Genomic DNA, 24189 nt, shown 5'->3' on the forward strand with positions numbered 1-24189 from the left:
CTGGCCCTGGAGTCAGGAGTACCTGGGTTCAAATCTGGTCTCAGACACTTAATAATTACCTAGCTGTGTGGCCTTGAGCAAGCCGCTTAACCCTGTTTGCCTTACAAAAACCTTAAAAAAAAACCCAACATTTTTTAGTGGAATGCCCAATTCTTTGATCTCCTCTTTTTCTATTTTATTCATATAAACATTTAAAGATATAAAATTTCCCCTCAAAACTGTCTTCATTGCATTCCATAAATTATGGTATGATGTCTCAGTTAGCATTTTCTTGGATATAATTATTGATTATTTCCATGATCAGAAGTGATTTGCCTAGGGTCACACACCTAGTTAGTGTCAAGTTCTGATACCAGATTTGAATGCCTGTCTTCCTGACTCCAAGGTCAGTGCTCTATTCACTGCACCACCCCATGTCAAGGATCTACAAACTAAGATGCCAGTGTTACATCTACACCCTCCTCCTCCAATGTAAACTTGTTTGTATAATGGACATGAGCAGCAAAATTTAAGCAATCTTTATTTTAAAAATATAAAAACTATTTTAGTTTGACTGATTCATGATAGTTGTTAAGCTTTATGTAATCAACTACCTAGTAAGTTATTTTTATAATTAATTAGGACTTAACAGTTAACACCAGCCATAACTAAAGATAAAACTCATATACACACTCACACCAATTAAATGACCCAATCATCAATCTACATTTTCAAATGTTAAGGAATGCAAAACTTGTAAAATTATGTGAAATTTTAAAAATTCCAATATTTTGGGATCTTCATGATAAAGGAATTCAACAAATAAACTTTCAAATTTTTGTGAGATTATAGGATTGAAACTTAGAAAAATCACAGGAAGAATACTTATTTCCTTAAAAATTACTGAGCAAAAGAAAAGGCATATTCATTTTATGTTCTTATTTTTATACACAGTTATGTACAATATCTTTTCTTAAACATATCTATCAGAAAAAGTTAAGATTATTTTTTTCTGCTAACCAATTGAATGAAAAACTGGGCTGATTTTTCCCTCTCTGGGTTTTAACTGCAAGGAGTTTATTAATCCAAAATGGACATATTTGGTCCTTTTATACTGTTGTTAATATTTCTTGAAATATCACTTTTTGCAGTACACAGGTTGGAACTCCTGCTAAACCAGACTCAGATTTTTCCAGTTTATTTTTTTTTAATTTTTTTGTTTCGTTTTTTTTTTTAGATTTTGCAAGGCAATGGGGTTAAGTGGCTTGCTCAAGGCCACACAGCTAGGTAATTATCAAGTGTCTGAGGTCAAATTTGAACCCAGGTACTCCTGACTCCAGGGCCGGTGCTCTATTCACTGCTCCACCTAGCCACCCCTCCAGTTTATTTTATGCATCAATTTGAGCAAATAATTTTATTCATATTGGTTTCTTTTTTTAAAAGGATTTATTCAATTATTTTCACTACTGCTGCCACATACCTAGGCACCCTATGGGTTGTCAATGGAAGGCTAGAGTTGGTTTGCTCCAGCATGGCTGCTGTCCAGGTCTTGCAAAGCCTTCTTCCAACTCCAGTCCTGGTGGAACAGACCTTTTCCACAAATCCACCAAGCCAAATGGGGATGGAGAATTGCTTTACTTACTCTTTCTGTGGTTCTGCCCCTCTAGAATTTGGTCATGCATGTAGTGATGCTGAGTGAGATGAATGTAATCAGAAGAACATTATTCACATTAACAATGTGGGGTGATGATAAATCTTGCTCATTCCATCAGCACAATAATTAGGGACAATTTTCGGACATGGGACGGAAAATACCATCTGTATCCAGAGTGCAGAGCTTAAAAAAATGCTAAAGCTTATTATCTTCAATTTTTTTAAGTTTTCTTAGATATTATACCATTTTACTATCTCTTATCTTTTATTTCTTCCTTTTGGGTCTGATTGTTCTCTCAACACATTCAGTTTCTGTCTAAACTTATCATGCATACAAATGTAAAGCCTATAGCAGATTGCTTTCTGTTAGGGGGAGGAGTGGAGAGAATGGAGGGAGAGAGAAGGATCATCAAACTTAAAACCTTGCAAAAGAAGGATTGGTGGAAACTACTACTGTATGTAATTGGAAAAAAATAAAATATTTATATAATAATAAGGAAGATCATATTGCTTCCAATTAATATTATTCTACTTTTCATGTCCTGTATAGATTATTCATTTCCATTTCATTTTGATCTGAAAGGTGTGAATTTACTATATCTAGAGAAAAGGCTATGTAATTTGAATAGATAATTTTTTCACTTAAAAATTTTTTTGTTTGCTTTTCTCAGGGTTTTTCCTTTTTGTTCTGATTCTTCTTTCTTTTACAGTGTGACCAATATGGATAGATAGATAGATAGATAGATAGATAGATAGATAGATAGATATGGAGATGGAGATGGAGATGGAGATGGAGATGGAGATGGAGATGGAGATGGAGATGGAGATGGAGATGGAGATGGAGATGGAGATGGAGATGGAGATGAATTTAGATATAGAAGATATAGATATAGATATAGATACAGATACAGATATAGGTATAGACATGTGTATGTGTGTGTTTGTGTCTGTGTGTGTGTGTGTGTATGTGTGTGTGTGTGTGTAACATGAGTGTACTTGTTATAGGTAACAAATTACTTGTTATCCTAGGGTGAGGGTAAAAGGAGGATGGAAGGGGAAAAACATTACAAAAATGAATGCTGAAAATTATTTAAACTTATCATTGGAAAAGTAAATTTTAAAAAATAAGGAATGTGTTCAACAAAAACCGGTCCCCACCATCAAAGCTACCTAATTCAGGAGCCATATTTACCAACTGGTTGTACACTTCAATGGAAGGTGGCAAAAGTGACTCCAGAACTGAACCAGTCAGGCCATTTAGAAGCTCCTATTGCTAATAGCTTCTCTTTTTCAAAAAATTCATCAATATTTGCCAGCACCAAGTATCTGTATCCATAAACTCACATTTTGAATACTGAATTAGTGACTAGAGGTGGAGTTTGATTACCATGATTCCCAACACAGATTTTTTTCATGATGATGACATGAGATAGATCCTCATTGTCCAAGATGATGATCATGATGCATGACTGCAAAAATAATCTCTAATCTTTCTAGTTACGGTCCTGGTGACATCAATTTTGCTGGGGAGGAAGTGACTGTTGATTACATGGAGTCTAGGCAAAAGAACAATGGGGAAATGGAGGGGGAGCAGTTAGAACTTTCTTACTTTCATTTTTTTTTTATTTTTGCAAGGCAATGGGGCTCAGTGACTTGCCCAAGGGTACACGGCTAAGTAATTATTAAATGAGGCCAGATATGAATTCACGTACTCCTGACTCCAGGGCCAGTGCTCTCTGTCCACTGTGCCACCTAACTGCCCCAGAACTTCCTTACTTTAAAAAGAAAATTTTAAATCCTTTAAGTCCTTTAATAGCTTTTTAGCTTTATTGGAGAATCTTTGGGTGATGTCAGTTTCCTTTGCTAAACCTAAAGAGCAAGACAGAGACCAAAATTTGATTAGTTTTGAGATTTTTAATTTTCTGGGGACTTCCTGGTAATGAAGAATACCCAAATGAGATAGTACCTGAGTGTTCAGGGATAGCATTTTTATAGTGTTTTGGGGGTGGGGACTGAGAGCAAGCAGGATGCAGAAGCAAAGACAGCAGTTAGATATATTGTCTTGTCATACTTCTACAAACATATGTAAACATATGGCAAAGTACAGATAGGAGACTAGATAGGAAAGGGTCAGGGTCTTTGTGTTATTTATGAATATATTTCCTGAAACAGAGGGAGTCACATTTTCCAGGGCTTCCCACAGATATGAGGGAGTTAAATTTACTATCTTATGGTTCTAGCCACACATTGGGAGGAAGCAGGAATTTTACAGATACAACAAGATAATTAAGCTAACAAGGGTGCCTTCTGAATCTTAGACAAATTTATGGTATATTTGTGACCCCCAGAGTCATGTATTTAGGCCCTTTCAGATTATTTTCTGATCCAAAGATGACTAGCCAAAGTAATACTTCTGAGGAGTTTCTCAGGGCCCAGAAAGGTGCTAAGGACCCCCTCTATAAAGGGTTTATACAAATATTGATATTGTACTTCATTCCCCACTTTTTTTAAATAATTCAAACCCTTGAGTTAGCATCTTCATAACCTGGATAAGCATGAATTACAAGTATCTTTACAAAGCATCCAGATATCATCATTACATCTCAATCCACCTATCTCATCACTTCTCGGCCTTTTGGCCAAGATCAAGTGTAGTATCAATCCACCTATCTCTTTAAGTTGTACAGTCCAGCTAAATCAATGAATACTCTTCTTAGATAGGGTATAAATATACCCCAATAGTCTCCCTCCTTCCTGTTCAATGGAGAATATCTGCATCCCCCCCTGTCTTTCCTCCTCCATTTCATTAGGAGAAGGGCATAAGTAGGGGTGTCACACCTACAGAATCAAGGGGAGGTTAGAAAAACAAATCCCTTGACTACACAATTTATACATAGGTAATAAATGGTAGAGATGAACTGGTCCAGTGTCTCTCCTCTCTTCTCTTCTCTCATGGAGACATCAGCTGTCCTTCTGCATCTTCTGAATCTGTTCCAAAAAGTGCTCTTCAGCTTGGGTGACTAGTTGAGACAGTCTTCTGTGAAAAAATCTGATTAATTTTTTACTTAGATCAAAACACAGGTTTTCTTCCCAAGACAATGAAATTTTGGAGATTATTACAATTTACGTTTTGCCTTATTGCTGTATTGATGCACATTCTTCACTTTAAAACAATAAACCTTCAATAGTATTTTACTATATGAGCAAACTCCCAGTGACAATTGTCATACTGTCTTGAGCTTGTAACATACATTCAACAATCATCTTAGTTCAGACTACCAACATACTGTTTAAAAATAAAACAATCTTAGCCTTTGGTCTTATTACAATAATGGATAAAACATCTTTAACCAAAATGAAATTTTTGAATATTTTCCCAAATATACCATTGATTTTCCTTTTCCTGATATACTTAACTGACTCACATTCCTTCCCTTAAACTAGGCCTTAAAAGTGTAATTATCCTAAGAATTTCCCCTTCTTCTTCTTCTTCTTCATACATAAATATGCCTTCTAAAAATTAAAGAAACTTAATTCCTATCTTAACAAGTAGCTGTATGCAGGTGCCAGAGTCACACACCTAACACACCTAACCTATCTCTGGCTATTAGATCCAATTCACCTAAAACTTCTTTTTTTCTCTTTTGCTTAGTAACCATAAAGATCCAGGACATAAATGAAAATTCCCTTATACATATAAGTAATGAATATCAGTGTCCAGGCAGAGGTTGTATGGGTAGTCAAGTGTCTTAGGCCAGTTGATTCTTCTAGGTGAGACATTATCCAAATGTCATTCTGGGGAAATCAAGTCAAAAGGGTCGAAATTCAGGCCATACTGAGACTCTGCCCCTTTGACTGCACATTCCTGTCACCTAACATCTTGCCTTCCCTGGCTCCAAGAACCAACCCAGTAGTATTTTCTTTTGCCGACCATTCTGGTATCTGATATGAAAAGAAAATTGATTAAAAGTCCTGTGATCTAAAATAGTTGTTTTACCTAATTAGTTCTCCACTTCACAATTTAGATTGTGGGGGTCACAATCAGTCAAGCTCCCTTCCTTACATATACATCACATATATCTACTCTGAGTCTCCCTGTCATCAGAATAAATTAAATAGGGTTACTTTCTAAACATTCAAAAAGCAGTCAAGTTCTTCCAGTATCTGGAGTATTCCTTGAGAGATTTTAACTATAAAGGCAGGGCTATTGTCTGACCTGAATCCTAGCAGAAGGTCAAATTGGGGAGGGGCTCATTCAGAATTTTTTTTAACTACTTCCAAGGCTGTTTCATTAGCTTATACCCATTCTGAGAATGAGTAGAACAAAACCTAGAGTTACTCAAAACCATTCTGAAAATGTGTCAACAAAACCAAGAGATACACAAAACTGCAGGCGTTTTCATGCTGGCATTTTTTTATTGTCTCTCTTTCTATTGTTTTTGAGATAAGAATTTTTCTGCCAATTCTCCACCATCCTCCTGCTGCTGACTTCTCCCCATTTTATTCAGAGAAGGAATCTTGCAAGGGGAGAGTAGGCTGGTTCAGGGGGAAGGGGAGACAGAACAAGATTTTTCCATCTAGGAATGTTCATTACCTTCCCTGTTCTTGTATTCCCCCATTTTGATGTAGTGAAGGAATCTTCCAAGGGGGAACAGACAGGACCGGGTGACAGGGGAAGGGGGATGAGTTTGGGAATTTATGGGCTGAGATCTCTAAATTTAACAAAACAGTAATAAGTGTAACACATTAAGAACTAGATTTCACAAAATAAATCCATTACATTTATACCTGGACTTACAGATCTAGAGCAAGGTCCAAAACATCATTTAAAATTCCAGGGAACCTACAGGGTCATGAGCTTTGATAACTTCCCTCATTAACAATCATTAATTACAGCTTTGGCATCATTACAGTGAAATAGTTTATATTTCCAAAAGCAGATTACATGTTTGATAACACCTTCAATCTTACTTATTAATAAGCCATCTAATTATGGTTGCATAATTTTTAATTTCCTAATCATTTTCCAAAGCCCCTAACATTTATTCAACATCATTGGAAAGGGTATCTTGCAGTTAAGATATAATGTAAACATTAAATTCTTAACCTACATGGAACATAACATGCTGTTGTTTCATTCTCTTAAAGCAGCATAAAACAACAGCTTCTCAAGGAGTTAACCTTATAATTAAGTATCTCTTACAAACAAACCTCTTCTGAATTTTTGCTTTATATGCTTATTTTATCTCTTCTCCCAAATACACTTCTATTTTCAAAGAAAATAAGATCCTCTATCAATGTTAGTTTTACACAATAATTTCAAAACCCCATCTATACTTATTACACATGACAGTGTTACAATTAAATGTGCAATTACCTCTTTTTAAAATAATAAATAAGCTCCATTGATCTCACATATCAATATTCCCTTTCATAAATATGAGGTGAAAAAAAATCCTTTAACAAATTTTCTGGGCCAGAAAGACCTTGAGAACTATAACCCATTGGCAAGGTATTCTCTGTTTTTTTTTTTCTCGTAACAAATCTTTACAAATGTGATAGATGAAACTTCAATTCATTCATAATTTGGTATTAACCAAAACAATTTTAAAGTTTCAAAAAGTATAGCTTAAATTGTTCTTATACAAAGTTTGCTAAATTTCAATTACATGTGTTCCCTTTACTCCTTAAAACTTTACAATACAAAGAATTCTTAAGACCAATTGTTGCTAAAACAAATCCCTTCATATAACAAGATTTTCTTCATACTTCTCTTAAATTCCAAATGTTATTTTCCAACTATCTTTAAATCATTTTAAATCATTTTCTTTTCAAAGCTTAAAAAGTTTGCAAATTCTTCTTTTCCTTATCATTCTGAATGTTCTCACTTATAAAGAGCTTTCTGTCCTCACTGACCAACATTTCTTAATATTAGAATGTTCTGGGAATTGGAGATTCCCCACAATTTGAAATATAAAGGTAATATGTACTAATGCTTTACCTTTACTGTTTATCATTACTCACTCACTCCAGATTTTTCCCAAATACATGAACTACATTCCAATCAGTGTAAAATATTACTTTCCCTTTGTTTAGTTATTCTAAACCTAACTCACGAGTCTGTCCTGACTCCCATGACTCTGGAGGGGCCATAAAACATCAGAAACTAAATTCAAACATTTTTTTACAAACCCCTTAATTCAATTTACATGTATCTTTAGATTAGCACATTATAGGATCAATAATAACATAACAAAATTAACCTAGCCATTGCTTTCATTTCAGACTTTTCACTTTATGGGGTTTATTACTTTTCTTATCAATTCACTGTCAAACATTGCAAAAAAGTACCAATTTAATGCAATTTTTAAATCACCCCAACCTCATATAAACAGATAGCTCCCTATAGACTTATACTTCTATATTTGCTTCTTTTCTTACAATGATTTGTAAACCATTTTCCAAAGTTCCCAAAATCCATCTTTGGTGTACAATGTCAACCCTGCTCAAACCTTCTGTCTCTATGCTTTTACCAATTTCCATACTTAACAAATGGTTAAAAGAAAAAGTCCAATTGTCTCTATGTCTGGATTTTCTTTCCAGTACTTTCAGAACCTCTTACTCAGACTATTCAACTCACATTTTCCTCAATATACTATCCCACCATTCCTTTTCATTAGCTCTTCTTGACTTTAATTCATACTATTCTGAACTAGAATCACATGGTTTATTCAACTATATAAATCAAAGATATGATTCTAGTTTTCACAATACATTTTCCATTCCAAGGTTTAAAAATTTAACACTTCTTTATTATAACTGCTAAAATCCTGGAGAAGGCAAACAGTCATTCAAAAATCTTTAGCCCAAATAGCATATTCCTTGCCCCCTTTCTTCAAATAGAGTAAATTGAATAACTTTTATAGAGAAACAATCCTAGATCCTTTCTGGGGGTGTTGATCTCCTATTCTTAAATCCTTGTATGTACCATAATTTGCTGTTATAACTAACATTATCAGAATCTATATTGATAACCTCCTGAAGAACTAATGATGCCATATCATTCTGGAAAAAGATTAACTATTTAATTTCCCTCTATACTGGCATATCTTGGTAATCCTATTATATACTTTAGGATTAATCTGACTCTCTTGTCTTTCTGGAATTTATTTTCCCAATTTTCAAATTAAAATAGCATTTCTTTCCATGATTTCTTTGTTTAAAATATCTGGTAATATTCACTGTCTCTTTCCTGTTTCTTTAACTTCAAAATAAGGTCTCTTTTAACACTTACTTTACTAATTCTTCCTGAAGTAACTCTCTCTCCTGAAAGAGGGAGGGAGGGGAAACACTCTGGCAGCATTGAATCAAGGAGAATGGGCAAGAGAAGGGAACGCAAACAAGAAATGTTAGGGGCCCTTCCCATAATAGTAAAATAACAGGGTGAGTAGTTTGGCCTCAGTCAATTTAACACAATAATCCATTCCTTTTTTGAATAAAAATTTAAAAATCCCTCTTGGAAATGCCCAAGACACAATGCAGGAGTAAGGAGGGAGGGATCACATTACCCATTGTAACACAGGCAGAAAGCATGCTCAAGGGGAGACCCAGTGAGGGCATTAGATGCCTAAAAATCTAGGTGCCCAAAACAACAAAGAGCAGCAATTTAAATGAAGCAACCCAAGGAAATTTTTAGGGGAACTTTTCTCTCTATTTAACAAATTAATAGAGGAACCCAAACACAGAAATAAATAGACTTTCTAAACACATAAAAACAGATGAGGCACAAGCATAAATTACACAAACAAAATAGAATTTTACAAACTGACAATTTCATCATATATCAACAAACACAGGCCAATGGCAAATTCCTGATGTCTCAGGAATGCCATGAGTGGAGATTTCAGTGTCTTGTCTGACAATCTCTCCCTCCCAAAGGCCAACCAATTTTGTCCTTGCTATCAGAAGGAGCACACAAAACCTGGACAACAGGTCTAATACGGAACACTCCTTCAACCAAATGTCTAGACCCAGAACCAGAACAAGCTTACCTCCAGAGGTGTAACCAGATCTCTACTTGGGCTGAATGGGGTGTTGAGGGGGTCCAGCCTCCGCAGGGTCCTTGAAAAATGACAGGAGGGATAGAGTTGGTGAAATTAGTTGAGTCAACAAGTGGGTAAAGGCAGGAGCAGGTTGACTGACTGTCAGCTGCTTAGATTTATTTTTATAATCTTAGAATCATATGAAACAAGCAAACTAAAATCATTTCCTTGGTTACAAAAGTATACAATTTTCATCATTAATCACATAGTTCATATGGTTACAAGTTTGATCATGTAGTGGTTACAAGTGTGATTATCAATCATGTAATTAATTTTCTTGTCCCTGCTCAGACCGTGAGGACCTCAACCTGCCTGTTGCCTAGTTTGTTGCTGCATAGTAAAGTTATTGATTAAACAGAAGTTTCCTTAGAATAATCTTTGATATAATTTCTTTAATGGAATGCTTCTATGTTTTTGTACCGCATATGTAATATTTTCGATATGCTCCCTTGACAACCTATAGTGAGGGTAGCTATGCTTGTCCAACTGTCCATTGATTCCTTCAATAACTGATTTTCCTTTCAGCCCTTGTTGGTAGATGCTACGGTTTCTATGACTTTATATTCTTTGCCAATACACTAAGGCTGTTAGAGTTCACATATTGGTTACCTATACTAACTATTCTCTCACCATCTTTATCATATATTCCTGTGTATGATAAGGGGGGCAAAACTGTTAATTTCCCTAGAATTCTATCTGAGCCATCTTGTAACTGGTTTCCCTATATATATTCTGACATCTCCCTGGAACTCCCAGTGCTGTGTCTTCCAAAGATTTCATAATGCTGAAATCTTTTTTTTTTTGTCTCGGGGAGAGGCAGTCCTGTTAAATTTGGACAGAGTTAGTTCACAATCTGTTTTATTCCAGGAATTTCTCTGAAATCCTTCCTTTATAGTCATTGCACTGTGAGGATGAGTAAGTTTTGCAATCAACGATAGACCTATAGATATGGGTATACGTGGAATCCCTATATATATTATATATATATATATATATATATATATATATATATATATAGAAGAAGGAAATGTTGTTCCATCAGGCAATGTGACTGCCCTGAGTCTTCTTGCCGTGACTGTGTCAAACAGCTTAGAGACCCTGGCTCCCAACAGGGTATTGCTGATGAGGAGAGGTTCATGCTAAGACTATGTCTACCTAGTTCTGGGGCCCTGGAATATCTTCGGAGGCTGGCTCCCCTAGGAAAGGGAGAGACAGTCCATTTGAACCTAAACCCGAGCTCGCATGGTCTCCTGTGGTGACACAAAACACCAAGATCTTGCTGGGATCTCCAAATCCTGAACCCAAAGAGATGGAAATCAAAATTTGACAAGTTTGGAGATCTTTAATTTCCTGGGGACTGCCTGGGGATGAAGAGTACCCAAATGAGAGAGTACCTGAGTGTTCAAGGAATAGGGTTTTTATAGTGCTTTTGGGGGTCAGGGTACTGAGAGCAAGAAGGATACAGAAGCAAAGACAGCAGTTAGATATATTTTCTTGTCATACTACTACAAACATATGTAAACATATGGTTCAGTAGAGATAGGAGACTAGACAGAATGGGAAAGGGTCAGGGTGTTATATCTTTGTGTTATGTCTGAACATATTTCCTGAGATGGAGGGAGTCACATATTAATGAGCTTTCCACAGGTCTGAGGAAGTAAAATTTTCTGTCTTTTGTTACCAGCTGCATCTGGGGGAGGGGAACCTGTCCTCAGAGGAAGCAAGAATATTTTTTTATATTTTTATTAAAGATATTATTTGAGTTTTACAGTTTTCCTCCAATCTTGCTTCCCTCCCCCCACCCCCACCACACAGATAGCACTCCGTCAGTCTTTACTTTGTTTCCATGTTGTACCTCGATCCAAATTGGGTGTGATGAGAGAGAAATCATATCCTTAAAGAGAACAGAATTCTCAAAGGTAACCAGATCAAGCCATAAGACATCTGGGTTTTTTTCCAAATTAAATGGAATAGTCCTTGTACTTTGTTCAAACTCCACAGCTCCTTATCTGGATACAGATGGTACTCTCCTTTGCAGACAGCCAAAAATTGTTCCCAATTGTTGCACTGATGGAATGAGCAAGTCCTTCAAGGTTGAACCTCACTCCCATGTTGCTGTTAGGGTGTACAGTTTTTTTGTGGTTCTGCTCATCTCACTAAGCATCAGTTCATACAAATTACTCCAGGTTTCCCTGAAATCCCATCCCTCCTGATTTCTAATAGAACAATAGTATTCCATGACATACATATACCACAGTTTGCTAAACTATTCCCCAATTGAAGGACATTTACTGGATTTCCAATTCTTTGCCACTACAAACAGGGCCGGGTATAAATATTTTTGTACAAGTAATGTTTTTACCCTTTTTCCTCATCTCTTCAGGGTATAGACCCAGTAGTGGTATTGCTGGGTCAAAGGGTATGCACATTTTTGTTGTTCTTTGGGCATAGTTCCAAATAGCTTTCCAGAAGGGTTGGATGAGTTCACAGCTCCACCAACAGTGTAATAGTGTCCCAGATTTCCCACATCCCTTCCAAAAATGATCATTATCGTTCCTGGTCATACTGGCCAATCTGAGAGGTGTGAGGTGGTACCTCAACGAAACTTTAATTTGCATTTCTCTAATAATTAATGATTTAGATCATTTTTTCATATGGCTATGGATTGCTTTGATCTCCTCATCTGTAAATTGCCTTTGCATATCCTTTGACCATTTGTCAATTGGGGAATGGCTTTTTGTTTTAAAAATATAACTCAGTTCTCTGTATATTTTAGAAATGAGTCCTTTGTCAGAATCATTGGTTATAAAGATTGTTTTCCAATTTACTACTTTTCTTTTGATTTTGATTATATTGGTTTTATCTGTGCAAAAACTTTTTAATTTAATGTAATTGAAATCATCTAATTGGTTTTTAGTGATGTTCTCAAACTCTTCCTTAGTCATAAACTGCTGTTCCCCTTTCCATAGATCTGACAGGTAGACTAGTCCTTGATCTTCTAATTTGCTTATAGTATTGTTTTTTATGTCTATGTCCTGTAACCATCTTGATCTTATCTTGGTAAAGGGTGTGAGGTGTTGGTCTAATCTAAGTTTCTTCCATACTAACTTCCAATTATCCCAGCAGTTTTTATCAAAGGGAGTTTTTATCCCAGTGGCCTGACTCTTTGGGTTTATCAAACAGCAGATTACTATAATCCTCTCCTTCTTTTATACCTAGTCTATTCCACTGGTCCACCACTCTATTTCTTACCCAATACCAAACATTTTTGATGACTGATGTTTTATAATATAATTTTAGATCTGGTAGTGCTAAGCCACCTTTGTTTGCATTTTTTTTTTTCATTAAGCTCCTGGCAATTCTTGACTTTTTATTTCTCCATATGAATTTACTTACAATTTTTTCTAGCTAATTAAAGAAATTTTTTGGAATTTTGATTGGTAGAGCACTAAACAGGTAGTTTAGTTTTGGTAGAATTGTCATTTTTATTATATTAGCTCTACCTATCCATGAGCAGTTAATATTTGCCCAGTTATTTAAATCTGATTTAATTTGTGTGAGAAGTGTTTTATAATTGTTTTTAAAAAGATTCTGAGTCTATCTTGATAAATAGACTCCCAAGTATTTTACACTGTCTGAGGTTACTTTGAATGGAATTTCTCTTTCTAGCTTTTCCTGCTGTTTCTTGCTAGTCATATATAGGAAACTTGAGGATTTATAGGGGTTTATTTTATAACCTGCAACTTTGCTAAAATTGGTAATTGTTTCCAGTAGTTTTTTAGATGATTTCTTGGGATTCTCTAGGTAGACCATCATGTCATCTGTGAATAGTGAGAGTTTTGTCTTTTCCTTCCCAATTCGAATTCCTTTAATTACTTTTTCTTCTCTAATTGCTGATGCTAACATTTCTAATACAATATTGAATAATAATGGTGATAATGGGCACCCTTCTTTAACCCCTGATCTTATTGGGAATGCCTCTAGCCTCTCCCCATTGAGCATAATGCTTGTTGATGGTTTCAGATAGATACTGGAAGCAGGAATTTTACAGATACAGCAAGATAATTAGACTGACAAGGTTGCTTTGTGAATCTTAGACAAATTTATGGTCTATCTGTGACTCCAAGTCAAACATTTGTGTCCTGTCAGCTCATTTTTAGATCCAAAGGAATCTAGGCAAAGTTATATTTCTGAGGACTTTCTCACATCCCAGAATGGACAACACGTCTAATACGGAACTCTCCTTCAACCAAATATCTAGACTCAGAACCAGAACAAGCTTACCTCCAGAGGTGTAACAAGATCTCTACCTGGGCTGAATGGGGTATTGCTGGTGAGGAGAGGTTCATGCTAAGACTATGTCTACCTAGTTCTGGGGCCCTGGAACATCTTTGGGGGCTGGCTCCCCTAGGAAAGGGAGCGACAGTCCATTCGAACCTAAACTCGAGCTCCCATGGTCTCCAGTGGTGACACAAAACACCAAGAACTCAGTGGAATCTCCAAATCCTGAACCCAAAGAAATGGAAATCAAAATTTGACAAGATTGGAGATCTTTAATTTCCTGGGGACTGCCTGGGGACGAAGAGTACCCAAATGGGACAGCACCTGAGTGTTCAAGGAATAGGGTTTTTATAGTGCTTTTTCGGTGGGGGTACTGAGAGCAAGTAGGATACAGAAGCAAAGACAGTAGTTAGATATATTTTCTCATCATACTACTACAAACATATGTAAACATATGGTTCAGTAGAGATAGGAGACTAGACAGAATGGGAAAGGGTCAGGGTGTTATATCTTTGTGTTATGTCTGTACATATTTCCTGAGATGGAGGGAGTCACATATTCACGAGCTTTCCACAGATTTGAGGAAGTAAAATTTTCTGTCTTTTGTTTCCAGCTGCATCTGGGGGAGGGGAAGCTGTCCTCGGAGGAAACAGGAATTTAACAGATGCAGCAAGATAATTAGGCTAACAAGGTTGCTTTGTGAATCTTAGACAAATTTATGGTCTATCTGTGACCCCCAGAGTCAAACTTTTGGGTCCTGTCAGCTCATTTTCAGATCCAAAGGCATCTAGCCGAAGTGATATTTCTGAGGAATTTCTCAGATCCCAGAGTGGTGTCAAGGACCCCTTCTATACAGGAATTACTCAAATATTGATATTGTACTTCACCTTCAGACTTCAAGGTATTATCTTCTTAGGGGGCATTATGAAATTTCTTATATCAGCTAAACAAGGAAAGTATAAACACTTCTTTTACATTTCCTAACAAAATGTGAATAGGAGATCCTTTAATCCCTATATATGGTATGTTTAATCTATACATCCGACAGAAATATAAAATGCTTATTATTTAAATTCAATTTTTTCTCATTCAACATCTCAATCCTCTATGAATTAATTACTCAGGCTGCCTTTGAAGTTTAGGACTGATACTGAGATGGAGAACTCAAATCTACTTAAAAGAAAGATTTAGGCTTTTTTGGTGGATTCCTGTCCACTGTGTTTTACTTAGCTATATCTGGGGAAATATGAATTGTCCCTTTCAACAGATGAGTGATAAAATTATGTATAATTTCTTTGAACAAAACAAAGTGATCAGAGTCACATACCTCATACTCTCTTTAGAATAGGCCCATCTGTCATTATAATATTCACACTTTAATTAATTGTTTATGAATCAGATTTATTTCCCCCTTCGGGACTACCCACATTTTTGTGAGCATATTAACATTGAGAAGGTTCCACTGAGTAGATCTTTGGTCTAAATGAGTTGACCGTTATCTTTGTTCATCTGCTTATCAATAATTTTCTACCAGGGAAGCTAGGTGGCACAATGGATGGAGTTCCAGCCCTGGATTTAGAAGGAACTGAGTTCAAATCCAGATTCAGACACTAAATAATTATCTAGCTTTGTGATCTTGGACAAGTGCCTTAACCCCATTGCCTTGCAAAAACCAAACCTAACAAACAAACAAACATTCTACCATTAATAATGAAATAATTAATTATTGAGAAATTAAGTCATTCAAACTTTTTATGTCACATTATTTTATGTCCTACATACTATATTTTGTACTACATGCAAATAATACTGAGAAAATTTAAAAAGATCTTGCATAATTTTTTTATTGATCCTGATTTTTATTGATCCTGTTCACAGGTCTTATCCTCTGACTACTTTGTCTCTAAAATTAATTTTGAATTCAATTAATCTTGAGAGACAGGGTATGCCATAAGGAAATATATTTACACCAGAAGCTATCATTCAATAGTATCTTCTTTTCTCTGCAAAGTAGTCTGAGCCATTCTTGGACATTCTAAGTAGACTCAATCAGTAACTGATTCTTGGACATAGTAGGATGAGGTTGTTGCTAGGCCCCATTTCCACTTCTTGCTCTTCCCTACACTTCAAATATGTAACCCAATCATATTATGTCAGGCTTAAGAAGACATTTGCCCTGCTCCCTTATTTTTGCCATACCCATCCATAAAAGCAGAGTTGTCCTTTGGGGCCTTTAACTGGAAACCAAAGTACCCATTTACCCACCTTATTCTCAGGTTACCATTCAATAATGGAATGTTATCATGCTTAGTCTAACTTTTTGTTAAATTTAATTTACAATAAAACTTAACAATTTGTTATATAACAATATTGTTATATTGGTTATATTCATTACTATTTTTCTGCTTAATGTGTTAAACTGTCAGAGAAATAATGCATTATATGCGTAAAATGGAAATACCTAACAGAAGACATCTCACTAACACTAGAGACTCTCTCTCAGGAAATAAGTGAAGATCAAATCAGCAACAAGCATTTAGGAAACAATCAAAATACTCCAGGCATGTGCTAAGTACTGGGATAGAAAAAAAGGCAAAAATCCACTAACAAACAGTCCCTGTTTTTAAGGCAGTCAGGCTCATTCAGGGCGATAACACGAAAATAATTATGCATAAAATTAATATGCATAGGAATTAGAGAGAATGAAAAAAACTAAAAGTATTTAGGTATGTGGAAACTGGATGAGATTTGAAAAAAAAGCCAAAAGAACCAGGTTGCAGAGATGAGGAAAGGAATTCCAACCACTGAAAAACATCTGGAGGAGGGAGATGGAAACTCTTCTGAAAGGAACAAACAGCAAGGAGATCAGGATCATTGAACTGTGTGAGAAGAAAGTAAGGCAGAATAAGAAAGGAAAGCCAGGAAGGGATTATGCTATGTAAGCCAAATATAATGTATTTAATTCTGGAGGTATTAGAGTCTGTAGAATTTGGGGTCATGGTCAGACCTGTGTTTTAGGGAGATAACTGTGATAGCTGAGTTTAGTGAGGGCTGGAGTGAATAGAATACTGATGATGGGGGGGATAACCAGCAGGAGAGCAGAATAGTTCAGGTGTGAGGTGATAGGACTGACCTTAGGTGGTGGCAGCGCCTAAGAAGAGAGGGGAGAATGACCATGATGTGTAATGAAAGTAAAATGGACAGGACAACAAGTGACTGAATTTGGAGCAGGAATGAGAGTGACATTGAGAATGACAGCAAGTTCCAGGTGAAGCTACTTTCTCCTGGGAAAGAATTAAAAAACAAGACAAGTCATAAATAGCAATGTCTCAGATTCATTCTACATCTTGACTGGATCTCAGCATCTCTTCTCTGAATCATGAGCTCAAACTCCTCTGGACTCACTGGAGTCTCACCTCTGGACAGGGGAAGTTTCTGTCTGGTCTCACATTTTACATGTTCAAGGCTATTGAAGAGCAAAGTTGTTCATAATCACAGGAGAGTTTGGAAGGATATTTGAAAAATTATGCTCCTTTCTGTCAACATGACAACTATGACACACTCCAAGAGACTTGGACAGAAGACTTGGAAGGCTAGGGTTGGCAAATATGTCTGTATTGTCAACAATCTGATGTAGAAACAAACAAAAAAGAGAGAACATTCTTCCTCATGTATACAGAAAGCTCTCTAATATGCCTCATATGTACATGGAATACTAAATACTAAACACTGCCTGGTCAGCCTGCAAAAATCATTAGATTAATTATTGATTTTTGAAAGATTGATTCTCTTTCCTCATTTTTACTTACACTGAAGAGATAGATTTAGAGGTTATAAAATCAAACATGTTTGAAAGTATTTCGAAACATCAGGTTTAGCTTTTGAACTGATACAGATTTTGGGTAATGGTTGGCCAACAATGAAAGGTATTTCTTATAGAATTCCTGAGGTTACCACAAATCCATAGACAAAGTCTTTTCAGTTTTCAAAGGAGAAAAATTGCAGCAAAAACTTGCATGAGATTATTTCTGCAAAACTCCTAGGTGACAGCCAGAAGATGGACCATACAGTTAGAAATTTTGAACAGTTTATCAAATCTTTCTATTACAGTAGTTTGAAACAATATCCTTTATGCTTTTGAAGAATGTTAATGATCCAAAAGACCTACTAAGGACCTTCAAACTTGTCCAAATTCTGCTACAGATATCATCATCCAATAGTGTAATCAGATGTGAAAGAAAGGGTATGCTTTCATACCACTGAGTTCCTTCCACTCCCTAAATTTATTCACAAGATGCTCAGGAAAGACAACAGTATAAATATATCAGGATTTGGAAGAGTAGGTAACTGCTTATCACAATTTATGAACTGTTCTATTGTACTTTCAAGTTTTGGAAAATTGGAAAAAACAGGATAAAGTAGAAAATTCCAGATGTTTTCCAATGCATCTCAGACCTACAATTGAATCACAAGTTTATAACCATTTACTGAAGAGCTGCTAAATGGCTTGCTAATGAATTTCCCTGGTCTTGCCAAAAAGAAAACAAAATATCCTTGTATATTAAACTTCTTATTGTAATATAAAAATATTAACTATAAATAAATTTAATGACCTTCATAAAGAAAGGCACTAATACTTTCTTTGAAAATTTTCTGTTGTGGATATCTCAGTATTGATCATAGTCTACCCTAGTAGTCTGATAGCTTCTTTTATGGAAAAGCAATGTAAAACTGTCAAACTGAGTCACAACCTTAATAACTGCTACTTCATATGATATTGCCCATTTTATTTCTCTCTAAAACACTGATTTTAATAATTTTCTGTGTGTGCTACATAAGATGGTGTACCACAAGGCAGTTCTATACATTCAGGGAATAAGAGTGAGTTTTCAAAATTCTTCCCTCTAGCAGCACAATGTACAAAATTAGCATTGAAAATAGATAGAAAATACCTGTATTCTTAAAATTCTTGGGACACTAATTCATTCTTGGTGGGACTGTGAGATGATTCAATCATTTTGGAGAAGAGTCTGGAATTATCCCTCAAGAGTTATTTAGCTGCCTATATCCCCTGATCAGAAATAACACTACTAAGGCTAGTTCCAAGGATGGTTAGAGAAAAAGAAAAACAATCGATATCTTTAACATATTTATAACAACTCTCTTTGTGGTTGCAAAGAAGAGGAAATTGTGGGAATATCAGTCAATTTATATGACCGAATCAGTCATAGTATTTGATGGTGATGGAATCACAATCTATAATCTCAAAATTGGTTAACATTACTCATACCTTTACTATAGTTTCTGATGAAAAGGTAAAATGTCTCAAGAAGTCCAAATCCTCTTAATGTGTATTTAACCCAATATCTCTCCAATTTCCTCCATATGTAAAGAATAATCATAATCCTACTTTCTGGTTCCAATCCTCTTTTAGTTGTATATATTTCAAGTTTTTTATTTATTTTAAAATTTTATTCATTTTAAAGTTGAATACAAAAAAAGAATTTTCTATGGACAGCATAAAATTAGGATTCAATATAGAACCATGAATTTCCATTTCATACTGATTGATTTTTTTTAACAAACCTACTATTTCAAATCTACACTGGTTTTCTATATAGTATCTCCTAAAGGTCATTTCCAATAAACCTATTTCCTATTTTCTAAATTTTAATTTGTTTATTTATTTATTTTATTCGCATATTTATTTATTTAATTTATTCATTTAATTTATTATTTTATTATTTTAGTTTATTTCATTTTATTATTATTATTTAATATATTATATAATAACATATAATATATAATATATTATTATATAAAATATAATGTATTATTGTGTATTATATTATTATATATTATATTATATATTGTTATTATATTATTTTATTGTTTTGTTTATTTATTTATGTTTATTTATTTATTTATTTTCATCAATTTGTACAGGTATATTTCCAAGTTACAAAATTTGCCTCCACCCTCCCTTCCCATCCCCCTCCCCTCAGTAGGAGACAGTCAGGTTAGCATTTTTCATACATATTTTGTTAAACATATTTAAAAATTACCATTTTTTGGCATGAAAAATTAGGATTAAGGGAAAGAGATACTTAAGATAATGTTTTTATAAATTGTTCATCAGATTTGGTAAAAGTTTCTTTTTTTCCTGTGGGTTTTGTTTTGCTTTGTTTTTCTGTTCATTGGTTGGGGATAATTTAGACCATTACCAGTCTAACATAGTTGTTGGAGCTCTCTGAACTACCTAGAGGAGTTGCTCCCATCAAGATTGTTTATCTCATGATGTTGTTGTTATGTACATTGTCCTCTTGGCTCCACTCCCTTCTCTCAGCATCAAACCCTGTAAGTCATTCCATGCTTCTCTAGAAATTGACCATTTATGATTTCTTATATTCGATAGGATTTATGTACTATACCTTTTTTAGCCATTCCCTAAATTATGGACATCCCCTCAATTTCCAATTCTTTGCCACCACAAAAACAGCTGTTATGAATATTTTGGAACATGAAAAACTTTTGCCATTTTTTAAATTTCTTACAGATATAGTCCTAGAATTTGTAATTTTTGGGTCAAAGGGTATGAATAGTTTTATTGCTCTTTGGGTATAGTTCCATATTGCTCTCTGGAAAGGTTGGATCAGTTCACAACTCCATCCGCAATGCATTAATTTCACAATCCTCCCACAACTTCTTCAACATTGATCTTCCTTTTTCTCATTTGGGCTAATAGGTGTGAGATGATACCCCATTGTTGTTTTAATTTGCATTTCCCTAATCAATAGTGATTTGGAGATTTTTCATATGATTGTATATAACTTTAATTTCTTCATTTGAAAACTGTCTAATCATTTTGACCTCTATTCCCTATTAACCAGTCCAAAGGGTAGAACAATTCTGGTAAAGGCAAATGAAAATGATGCCTTGCACAATATTTCTCTCACTATAATAAAGATCATTGTGCCACACAGGCCACCAAATCCTTTTTTTAGTTGATATGATACTCTTCGACACCAAAAGACTAGAAGTGATAAGCATAGATCAATATCATATAACATTTACCAAGATAAAGTCAAAATGATTGTATGAACTAAAGAGAGATATAACAAAATTAAAAGAGCATGAAACCAATTACCTCTTCAAAGTGTGGAATGGGGGATAATTAACAATTATAAAAGAAATAGAGAGTATTGTGAGGTACAAAATAGACAATAGCAATTACATTAAATTAAATGGGTTTTGTATAAATAAAACCAATGTGACCAAGACAAGAAGGAAAGCAAAAAAACTGGGAGAAAATTTTAATAATACTTGTTGAGATAAATATTTCATATCTATATAATAAACTATATAATAAACTTTGTCTAATTTATAAGAATATGAGCCATTTCCCAATTGGCAAATGATATGAACAGGCAGTTTTATAGTTAAAAGGTTAAAACTATACGTAGTCTTATGAAAAATGCTACAAATCACCATCGATGAGAGAAATATAAATTCAAACAATTTCATGACATTGTCTCAAAACTATCATCCTGTGCAAATTGATAAAAAAGGGAAAGCAAAAATGTGAAGAGAATATTTAAAAAATTGGGACACTAATTCAATGTTAATGGAACTGTAAATTGGTCCAACCATTTTGAAGAACAATCTAAAATTATACCCAAAAAAGGTATAAACGTTTTCTGTCATTTGACCCAGAAATACCACAATTAAGTCTAACAAGCTGGTTAAGGTGAAAAGAAAAGAATTTATATGTTCTAAAATAATTATAACACTTCTCTTTATGGTAGCAAAGAATGAGAAATTGAGAGCATATTCATCAGTTTGGGGATGAGGAAAATAATGAGCTGGTGGATTTTAGCAAACATGACAAAATTTAAATAATAAATAAAAGAAGAGTGAAATGAGCAGATGAAAAAGAATATTGCACACACAAACATCATCAATGTCCTAAGATCAACTTTGAATGACTGATCATTTCGAGTGTTATAAATATTTAATCAAGTATATATGACCTTTGAAGGAAGATGCAATCCATATGCAAAGAAAGAATTGATAAATAGAATTATGCATATTATGGTTTAAGAAAACATATGTATATATATATTCACAAAAACATATTTACACACACATATGCACACACACACAAACTTATGTGCTTGCACATGTATTTGTTTCTATTAGGAGCCACCTGTAAGGTGAGATGGAGTGATAGGGAGAAAAAGAATAAGAAGTACACAGTAGAGAATAATAAACAATTTGGAAGCAAGTATAGAAGGAAGTATAAAAATGCAGAGTAGGTTAACAATAGTTTTTAGTATTTATTCCATAGTGTTTCAAACAAAAGTTGGCAGTGTGAAATTGAAATTCATAGTTCAATATTGAATTCTAATTTTATACTGTTTGGTGGTACATGGAAAATTGGGGGGTTGGTATTCAAGTTTTAAATGAATAAAATTTAAAAATAAAAATATATGCTGTAATATACACAAAAAACAAAAGGTTAGGGACCAGAAAGGAAGATTATCGTTGGTCTCTAACTATGAGCGAAAGGCACTGGGTTAAGTACAGATTTAGAGGATTCATCCTTCTTGAGAATTTTTATCTTTTCATCTGAAACTATAGTAAAGGTAGACTGGATGAAGAATAGTTTCAAGGGAAAATTGAAAATTGGAAATTGAGAGCATAGACTATTGAGACACAGGATAGGATTTATCGGATTGTCTCATTCTATTAACAGATGTCACATGTTGATGTTTTCTCAAAGTTCCTAGTGTACCATGGCACCTAGATTGATGGGAGAGGAAGTGAAATCAATTTAGAGCCAATGAATCCCCAAAGTTGACAGACCATCTCCAATAGTTCTATTTCAGAATTTGACATATATTGGACGACACTATGAATGTTCATTCATTGCGTGTGTTTAATATTTCACTTTGGAATATGGAATATGCTAAAATATTACTTTTTCTGAGTCTGAGATGATTATAATAAATTTTATCACCCAAGGTTGTTAGGGTAAAATGGGATTATATCTATAAAGATCTTTGTAAAACTTACAATACAATGTAAATGTAATTATTGTTATTATTATTATCATTATGATGATGGATGATGATGATGATGAGAATCACTGAATAAGGTGACTTTAGTAAAGAGAATTATGCAAATATTAGATTTTCTGAGGAAACAAACAAGTGAGCAAAGCAATCTTGATGACATAAAATACAAATAGGGCCATGACCAGAACAACTCTGATTAAATGACATAAATTTCTTTGCACATTTATTAAATGGATACCAAACTTCTTCAGGGAAACTGAGAAGCATATTCAGGAAGCAGTAAGTCCTGAAATCATTACATCGGAGGAGAACTAAACACCTTCCATTTTTATAACTATTTAACCACAATTTTATTTATTTCTAATTTTTAAAGTATTTCCCCCCCAATTACTTGTTAAAACAATTTTTGAGTGGCTCCTTTCCTACCTTCCTCATTCCTTGAGAGTGTAAGCAATTCAATATGGGTAATACACATGCAATCCATGTAAAACATTTCCATTGTAGCAATTTCATATAAAATGAATTTAAAAAGTGAAAGTGCAAAAAACTTACTTCAGTCTGAATTCATTCTGTGGAGTCAGATAGCATGCTTCATCATGAATCCTTTAGGATTGCCTTGGATTGTCAAATTGCTGAGGAATAACATGTTGAAAGCCATTTGAAAAAAAATGGGATATTAATTAAGAATTGGTGGAAATGTGAATTGATCCAACCATTTTGGAGAACTAAATGGAATTATGTCCAAGAGTTAGAAAATTATCTATATACTTTGACATAAGGAATACTAATATGTTTTTTGAAGAAAATTATGGAAAAAGTAAAAGAAACTATATGTCCTAAAATGTTTATAGCAGCTATCATTGAGGTGGCAAAGAACTAAAAACTGCATGGATGCCTATCAATTTAAGATTATAGAACAAGTTATGGTATATGTATGTGATGAAATAGTACTTTGCTACAGAAAATAGGAAGTTCAACAGCATTAACAAAAAGAAAAAGTTAAAAATTAACATGATAAAAAGAAATAGGGCAAAAGATAAATAGGAAAAATATGTTGGTCATATCTTGACAGAAAAACACAAATTAAATATCGTAAT

General features: G+C 34.4%; 1 pseudogene; it reads left to right on the plus strand.

Annotated features, from left to right (window-relative positions):
* Positions 1 to 4251: 4251 nt before the first annotated feature.
* LOC141510787 (U2 spliceosomal RNA) lies at positions 4252 to 4459 on the plus strand (annotated as a pseudogene).
* The last annotated feature ends 19730 nt before the right edge of the window (positions 4460 to 24189 follow it).

Source organism: Macrotis lagotis, chromosome 1, assembly GCF_037893015.1.
Source record: "Macrotis lagotis isolate mMagLag1 chromosome 1, bilby.v1.9.chrom.fasta, whole genome shotgun sequence".
NCBI lineage: Eukaryota > Metazoa > Chordata > Mammalia > Peramelemorphia > Peramelidae > Macrotis > Macrotis lagotis.